Raw genomic sequence first — 8959 nt, forward strand, 5'->3', positions numbered from 1 at the left:
CACCGGGACCCAAAATTACTCATTCATAGCATACAAAACTCGCCAGAATAGGCCAAAACTACGAGTTTTGACGAGTTACCCGTAACCGGACCACGGGGTTCCTCAAATGTTTGAAATGCAGCAGGACCCAAAATCAGTGAGTAATAGAATACAAAACTGGCCAGAATAAGCCAAAACTACGAGTTTTGACGAGTTCTCCGTAACCGGACCCAAGCGTTCCCGGAACGTTCGGATCACAACGGGATCCAAAATCAGTGACTACTACCATACAAAATTTGTTGGAATAGGCCAACACTGCGAATTTTGACGAGTTCCCCGTAACCGGACCTCGGGGTTCTCGAAACGTTCGGATCGCAGCGGGACCCAAAATCAGTGAGTAATAGCACAAAAAACTGGCCGGAATAGGCCAAAACCGCGAGTTTTGATGAGTTCCCATAACCAGATCACGTGGTTCCTGAAACATTCAGATCGCAGTTGGACCCAAAATCTGTGAGTATTAGCATACAAAACGGGCCAAAATAGGCCAAAAGTGCGAATTTTGACGAGGTGCCCCATCACCAGACCCCGGGGTTCTTGAAATGTTTGGATCGCATCGGGACCCAAAAGCAATGAGTAATAGCATAAAAACCTGGCTAGAATAGCCCTAAACTACGAGTTTTGACGAGTTCCCCGTAACCGGAGCCCGAGGTTCCCGAAACGTTCGGATCACTATGGGACCCAAAATCAATGACTAATAGCATAAAAAACTTCCCGGAATAGGCCAAAACTGCGAGTTTTGACGAGTTCACCATAGCCGGACCCGGTGTTCTCGAAACGTTGAAATCGCATCGAGGCCCGAAATCAATGACTAATAGGATAGAAAACTGGCCAGAATAAGCGAAAACTGCAAGTTTTGATGAGTTCCCCATAATCGGACCCCCACGGTCCTCAGACGGTCAGATCACAGCGGGACCCAAAATCAATGACTAATAGCATAAAAAAATTGCCAGAATAGGCCAAAACTACGAGATTTGACTAGTTCCTCGTAACCGGACCATGATGTTCCCGAAATGTTCGGGTCATAGTGGGACCCAAAAGCAGTGACTACTAGCATACAAAACTAGCCGCAATTGGCTGAAACTGCGAGTTTTGACGAGTTCCCCGTAACCGAACCTCGGGATTTCCGAAACGTTCGGATCACAGCGGTCCCAAAATCAATGAGTAATAGCATACAAAACTGGCCGGAATAGGCCAAAACTGCGAGTTTTGATGAGTACCCATAACCAGATCCTGGGGTTCTCGAAACATTCGGATCGCAACAGGTTCCAAAATCTGTGAGTATTAGCATACAAAACTAGCCAGAATAGGCCGAAAGTGCGAGTTTTCACGAGTTCCCCATAACCGGACCCCGGGGTTCTCGAAACGTTCGGATGGCACCGGGACCCAAAATTACTCATTCATAGCATACAAAACTCGCCAGAATAGGCCAAAACTACGAGTTTGATGAGTTACCCGTAACCGGACCACGGGGTTCCTCAAATGTTTGAAATGCAGCAGGACCCAAAATCAGTGAGTAATAGCATACAAAACTGGCCAGAATAAGCCAAAACTACGAGTTTTGACGAGTTCTCCGTAACCGGACCCAAGAATTCCCGGAACGTTCGGATCACAACGGGATCCAAAATCAGTGACTACTACCATACAAAATTTGTCGGAATAGGCCAACACTGCGAATTTTGACGAGTTCCCCGTAACCGGACCTCGAAGTTCTCGAAACGTTCGGATCGCAGCGGGACCCAAAATCAGTGAGTAATAGCACAAAAAACTGGCCAGAATAGGCCAAAACTGCGAGTTTTGATGAGTTCCCATAACCAGATCACGTGGTTCCTGAAACATTCAGATCACAGTTGGACCCAAAATCTGTGAGTATTAGCATACAAAACGGGCCAGAATAGGCCAAAAGTGCGAATTTTGACGAGGTGCCCCATCACCAGACCCCGGGGTTCTTGAAATGTTCGGATCGCATCGGGACCCAAAAGCAATGAGTAATAGCATAAAAACCTGGCTAGAATAGCCCAGAACTACGAGTTTTGACGAGTTCCCCGTAATCGGAGCCCGAGGTTCCCGAAACGTTTGGATCACTGTGGGACCCAAAATCAATGACTAATAGCATACAAAACTGGCCGGAATAGGCCACAACTGCGTGTTTTGACGAGTTCTCCATAACCGGACCCCGGTGTTCCCGAAACGTCCTAATCACATCGGGACCCAAAATCAATGACTAATAGGATAGAAAACTGGGAAGAATAGGCGAAAACTACAAGTTTTGATGAGTTCCCCGTAACCGGACCCCCATGGTCCCGAGATGTTCACATCACAGCGGGACCAAAATCAATGACTAATAGCATAAAAAATTGCCAGAATAGGCCAAAATTACGAGATTTGACGAGTTCCTCGTAACCGGACCATGATGTTCCCGAAATGTTCGAATCATAGTGGGACCCAAAAGCAGTGACTACTAGCATACAAAACTAGCCGCAATTGGCTGAAACTGCGAGTTTTCACGAGTTCCCCGTAACCGAACCTCGGGGTTTCCGAAACGTTCGGATCATAGCGGTCCCAAAATCAGTGAGTAATATCATACAAAATTGGTCGGAATAGGCCAAAACTGCGAGTTTTGATGATTTCCCATAACCAGATCCTGGGGTTCTTGAAACATTCGGATCGGAACAGGTTCCAAAATCTGTGAGTATTAGCATACAAAACTAGCCAGAATAGGCCGAAAGTGCGAGTTTTGACGAGTTCCCCATAACCGGACCCCGGGGTTCTCGAAACGTTCGGAGCGCACCGGGACCCAAAATTACTCATTCATAGCATACAAAACTCGCCAGAATAGGCCAAAACTACGAGTTTTGATGAGTTCCCATAACCAGATCACGTGGTTCCTGAAACATTCAGATCGCAGTTGGACCCAAAATCTGTGAGTATTAGCATACAAAACGGGCCAGAATAGGCCGAAAGTGCGAATTTTGACGAGGTACCCCATCACCAGACCCCGGGGTTCTTGAAATGTTCGGATCGCATCGGGACCCAAAAGCAATGAGTAATAGCATAAAAACCTGGCTAGAATAGCCCAGAACTACGAGTTTTGACGAGTTCCCCGTAATCGGAGCCCGAGGTTCCCGAAACGTTTGGATCACTGTGGGACCCAAAATCAATGACTAATAGCATACAAAACTGGCCGGAATAGGCCACAACTGCGAGTTTTGACGAGTTCTCCATAACCGGACCCCGGTGTTCCCGAAACGTCCTAATCACATCGGGACCCAAAATCAATGACTAATAGGATAGAAAACTGGCAAGAATAGGCGAAAACCGCAAGTTTTGATGAGTTCCCCGTAACCGGACCCCCATGGTCCCGAGATGTTCACATCACAGCGGGACCAAAATCAATGACTAATAGCATAAAAAATTGCCAGAATAGGCCAAAACTACGAGATTTGACGAGTTCCTCGTAACCGGACCATGATGTTCCCGAAATGTTCGAATCATAGTGGGACCCAAAAGCAGTGACTACTAGCATACAAAACTAGCCGCAATTGGCTGAAACTGCGAGTTTTCACGAGTTCCCCGTAACCGAACCTCGGGGTTTCCGAAACGTTCGGATCATAGCGGTCCCAAAATCAGTGAGTAATATCATACAAAATTGGTCGGAATAGGCCAAAACTGCGAGTTTTGATGATTTCCCATAACCAGATCCTAGGGTTCTCGAAACATTCGGATCGCAACAGGTTCCAAAATCTGTGAGTATTAGCATACAAAACTAGCCAGAATAGGCCGAAAGTGCGAGTTTTGACGAGTTCCCCATAACCGGACCCCGGGGTTCTCGAAACGTTCGGATCGCACCGGGACCCAAAATTACTCATTCATAGCATACAAAACTCGCCAGAATAGGCCAAAACTACGAGTTTTGACGAGTTACCCGTAACCGGACCCAAGCGTTCCCGGAACGTTCGGATCACAACGGGATCCAAAATCAGTGACTACTACCATACAAAATTTGTCGGAATAGGCCAAAACTGCGAATTTTGACGAGTTCCCCGTAACCGGACCTCGGGGTTCTCGAAACGTTCGGATCGCAGCGGGACCCAAAATCAGTGAGTAATAGCACAAAAAACTGGCCGGAATAGGCCAAAACTGCGAGTTTTGATCGCAGTTGGACCCAAAATATGTGAGTATTAGCATACAAAACGGGCCAATATAGGCCAAAAGTGCGAATTTTGACGAGGTGCCCCATCACCAGACCCCGGGGTTCTTGAAATGTTCGGATCGCATGGGACCCAAAAGCAATGAGTAATAGCATAAAAACCTGGCTAGAATAGCCCAGAACTACGAGTTTTGACGAGTTCCCCGTAACCGGAGCCCGAGGTTCCCGAAACGTTCGGATCACTGTGGGACCCAAAATCAATGACTAATAGCATAAAAAACTTCCCGGAATAGGCCAAAACTGCGAGTTTTGACGAGTTCACCATAGCCGGACCGGGTGTTCCCGAAATGTTGAAATCGCATCGAGGCCCAAAATCAATGACTAATAGGATAGAAAACTGGCCAGAATAGGCGAAAACTGCAAGTTTTGATGAGTTCCCCATAATCGGACCCCCACGGTCCTCAGACGGTCAGATCACAGCGGGACCCAAAATCAATGACTAATAGCATAAAAAAATTGACAGAATAGGCCAAAACTACGAGATTTGACTAGTTCCTCGTAACCGGACCATGATGTTCCCGAAATGTTCGGATCATAGTGGGACCCAAAAGCAGTGACTACTAGCATACAAAACTAGCCGCAATTGGCTGAAACTGCGAGTTTTGACGAGTTCCCCGTAACCGAACCTCGGGATATCCGAAACGTTCGGATCACAGCGGTCCCAAAATCAATGAGTAATAGCATACAAAACTGGCCGGCATAGGTCAAAACTGCGAGTTTTGATGAGTACCCATAACGAAATCCTGGGGTTCTTGAAACATTCGGATCGCAATAGGTTCCAGAATCTGTGAGTATTAGCATACAAAATTGGCCAGAATAGGCCGAAAGTGCGAGTTTTGACGAGTTCCCCATAACCGGACCCCGGGGTTCTCGAAACGTTCGGATCGCACCGGGTTACAAAATTAATCATTCATAGCATACAAAACTGGCCAGAATAGGCCAAAACTACGAGTTTTGACGAGTTCCCCGTAACCGGACCACGGGGTTCCTCAAATGTTTGAAATGCACGAGGACCAAAAATCAGTGATTAATAGTATACAAAACTGGCCAGAATAAGCCAAAACTACGAGTTTTGAAGAGTTCTCCGTAACCGGACCCAAGCGTTCCCGGAACATTTGGATCACATCGGGATCCAAAATCAGTGACTACTACCATACAAAACTTGTCGGAATAGGCCAAAACTGCGAATTTTGACGAGTTCCCCATAACCGGACCTCGGGGTTCTCAAAACGTTTGGATCGCAGCGGGACCCAAAATCAGTGAGTAATAGCACAAAAAACTGGCCAGAATAGGCCAAAACTGTGAGTTTTGATGAGTTCCCATAACCAGATCACGTGGTTCCTGAAACATTCAGATCGCAGTTGGACAAAATATATGGGAGTATTAGCATACAAAACGGGCCTGAATAGGCCAAAATGAGAGTTTTGACGAGGTGCCCCATCACCAGACCCCAGGGTTCTCGAAATGTTCGGATCGCATCGGGACCCAAAAGAAATGAGTAATAGCATAAAAACTTGGCCAGAATAGCCCAGAACTACGAGTTTTGAAGAGTTCCCCGTAACCGGAGCCCGAGGTTCCCGAAACGTTCGGATCACAGTGGGACCCAAAATCAATGACTAATAGCATAAAAAACTTCCCGGAATAGGCCAAAACTGTGAGTTTTAACGAGTTCACCATAACCGGACACTTGGTTCCTGAAACATTCGAACCATCGCGGGACCCAACATCAGTGAGCATTAGCATACAAAACTGGCCGGAATAGGCCAAAACTGCGAGTTTTGACGAGTTCTCCATAACCGGACCCCGGTGTTCCCAAAACGTCGTAATCACATCGGGACCCAAAATCAATGACTAATAGGATAGAAAACTGGCAAGAATAGGCGAAAACTGCAAGTTTTGATGAGTTCCCCGTAACCGGACCCCCACGGTCCCGAGACGTTCAAATCACAGCGGGACCAAAATCAATGACTAATAGCATAAAAAATTGCCAGAATAGGCCAAAACTATGAGATTTGACGAGTTCCTCGTAACCGAACCATGATGTTCCCGAAATTTTTGAATCATAGTGGGACCCAAAAGCAGTGACTACTAGCATACAAAACTAGCCGCAATTGGCTGAAACTGCGAGTTTTCACGAGTTCCCCGTAAACGAACCTCGGGGTTTCCGAAACGTTCGGATCATAGCGGTCCCAAAATCAGTGAGTAATATCATGCAAAACTGGTCGGAATAGGCCAAAACTGCGAGTTTCGATGATTTCCCATAACCAGATCCTGGGGTTCTCGAAACATTCGGATCGCAACAGGTTCCAAAATCTGTGAGTATTAGCATACAAAACTAGCCAGAATAGGCCGAAAGTGCGAGTCTTGACGAGTTCCCCATAACCGGACCCCGGGGTTCTCGAAACGTTCGGATCGCACCGGGACCCAAAATTACTCATTCATAGCATACAAAACTCGCCAGAATAAGCCAAAACTACGAGTTTTGACGAGTTTCCCGTAACCGGACCACGGGGTTCCTCAAATGTTTGAAATGCAGCAGGACCCAAAATCAGTGAGTAATAGAATACAAAACTGGCCAGAATAAGCCAAAACTACGAGTTTTGACGAGTTCTCCGTAACCGGACCCAAGCGTTCCCGGAACGTTCGGATCACAACGGGATCCAAAATCAGTGACTACTACCATACAAAATTTGTCGGAATAGGCCAAAACTGCGAATTTTGACGAGTTCCCCGTAACCGGACCTCGGGGTTCTCGAAACGTTCGGATCGCCGCGGGACCCAAAATCAGTGAGTAATAGCATAGAAAACTGGCCAGAATAAGCCATACTACGAGTTTTGACGAGGTCCCCGTAACCGGATCCAAGGGTTCCCGGAATGGTCGGATCACATCAGGATCCAAAATCAGTGACTACTAGCATACAAAACTTGCCGGAATAAGCCAAAACTACGAATTTTGACGAGTTCCCCGTAACCGGACCTCGGGGTTCTCGAAACATTCGGATTGCAACGGGACCCAAAATCAGTGAGTAATAGCAAACAAAACTGGCCGGAATAGGCCGATACTGTGAGTTATGATGAGTTCCCATAACTAGATCACGAGGTTCCTGAAACATTCAGATCGCAGCTGGACCCAAAATCTGTGAGTATTAGCATACAAAACGGGCCAGAATAGGCCAAAAGTGCGAGTTTTGACGAGGTGCACAATAACCAGACCCCGGGGTTCTCGAAATGTTCAGATCGCATCAGGACCAAAAAGCAATGAGTAATAGCATAAAAACCTGGCCAGAATAGCCCTGAACTATGAGTTTTGACGAGTTCCCCGTAACCGGACCACAAGGTTCCCAAAACGTTCGGATCACAGTGGGACCCAAAATCAATGACTGATAGCATCAAAAACTTCCCGGAATAGGCCAAAACTGCGAGTTTTGACGAGTTCTCCATAACCGGACCCTATGTTCCTGAAACTTTCGGATCGCAGCGGGACCCAACATCAGTGAGCAATAGCATAGAAAACTGGCCAGAATAGGCCAAAACTGCGAGTTTTAACGAGTTCTCCGTAACCGGACCCCAGCGTTCCCGGAACGTTCTGATCACATTGGGATCCAAAATCAGTGAATACTAGCATACAAAACTTGTCGGAATAGGCCAAAACTGTGAATTTTGATGAGTTCCCCGTAACCGGACCTCGAAGTTCTCGAAACGTTCGGATCGCAGCGGGACCCAAAATCAGTAAGTAATAGCACAAAAAACTGTCCAGAATAGGCCAAAACTGCGAGTTTTGATGAGTTCCCATAACCAGATCATGTGGTTCCTGAAACATTCAGATCGCAGTTGGACCCAATAACTGTGAGTATTAGCATACAAAACGGGCCGGAATAGGCCAAAAGTGCGAGTTTTGAGTAGGTGCCCCATCACCAGACCCCGGGGTTCTTGAAATGTTCGGATCGCATTCGGACCCAAAAGCAATTAGTAATAGTATAAAAACCTGGCCAGAATAGCCCAGAACTACGAGTTCTGACAAGTTCCCCGTAACCGGACCTCGGTGTTTCCGAAACGTTCGAATCACAGCGGTCCCAAAATAAATGAGTAATAGCATACAAAACTGGACGGAATAGGCCAAAACTGCGAGTTTTGATGAGATCCCATAACCAGTTCCTGGGGTTCTTGAAACATTCGGATCGCAACAGGTTCCAAAATCTGTGAATATCAGCATACAAAACTGGCCAGAATAGGCCGAAAGTGCGAGTTTTGACGAGTTCCCCGTAACCGGACCCCGGGGTTCTCGAAACGTTCGGATCGCACCGGGACACAAAATTAATCATTCATAGCATACAAAACTGGACAGAATAGGCCAAAACTATGAGTTTTGGCGTGTTCCCCGTAACCAGACCACGGAGTTCCTCAAATGTTTTAAATGCAGCAGGACCCAAAATCAGTGAGTAATAGCATACAAAACTGGCCAGAATAAGCCAAAACTACGAGTTTTGACGAGTTCTCCGTAACAGGACCGAAGCGTTCCCGGAACGTTCGGATCACAACGGGATCCAAAATCAGTGACTACTACCATACAAAATTTGTGGAATAGGCCAAAACTGCGAATTTTCACGTGTTCCCCGTAACCGAACCTCGGGGTTTCCGAAACGTTCGGATCACAGCGGTCCCAAAATCAGTGAGTAATAGCATACAAAACTGGCCGGAATAGGTCAAAACTGC

This window comes from Hordeum vulgare, chromosome 1H, assembly GCF_904849725.1.
Source record: "Hordeum vulgare subsp. vulgare chromosome 1H, MorexV3_pseudomolecules_assembly, whole genome shotgun sequence".
Taxonomy (NCBI): domain Eukaryota; kingdom Viridiplantae; phylum Streptophyta; class Magnoliopsida; order Poales; family Poaceae; genus Hordeum; species Hordeum vulgare.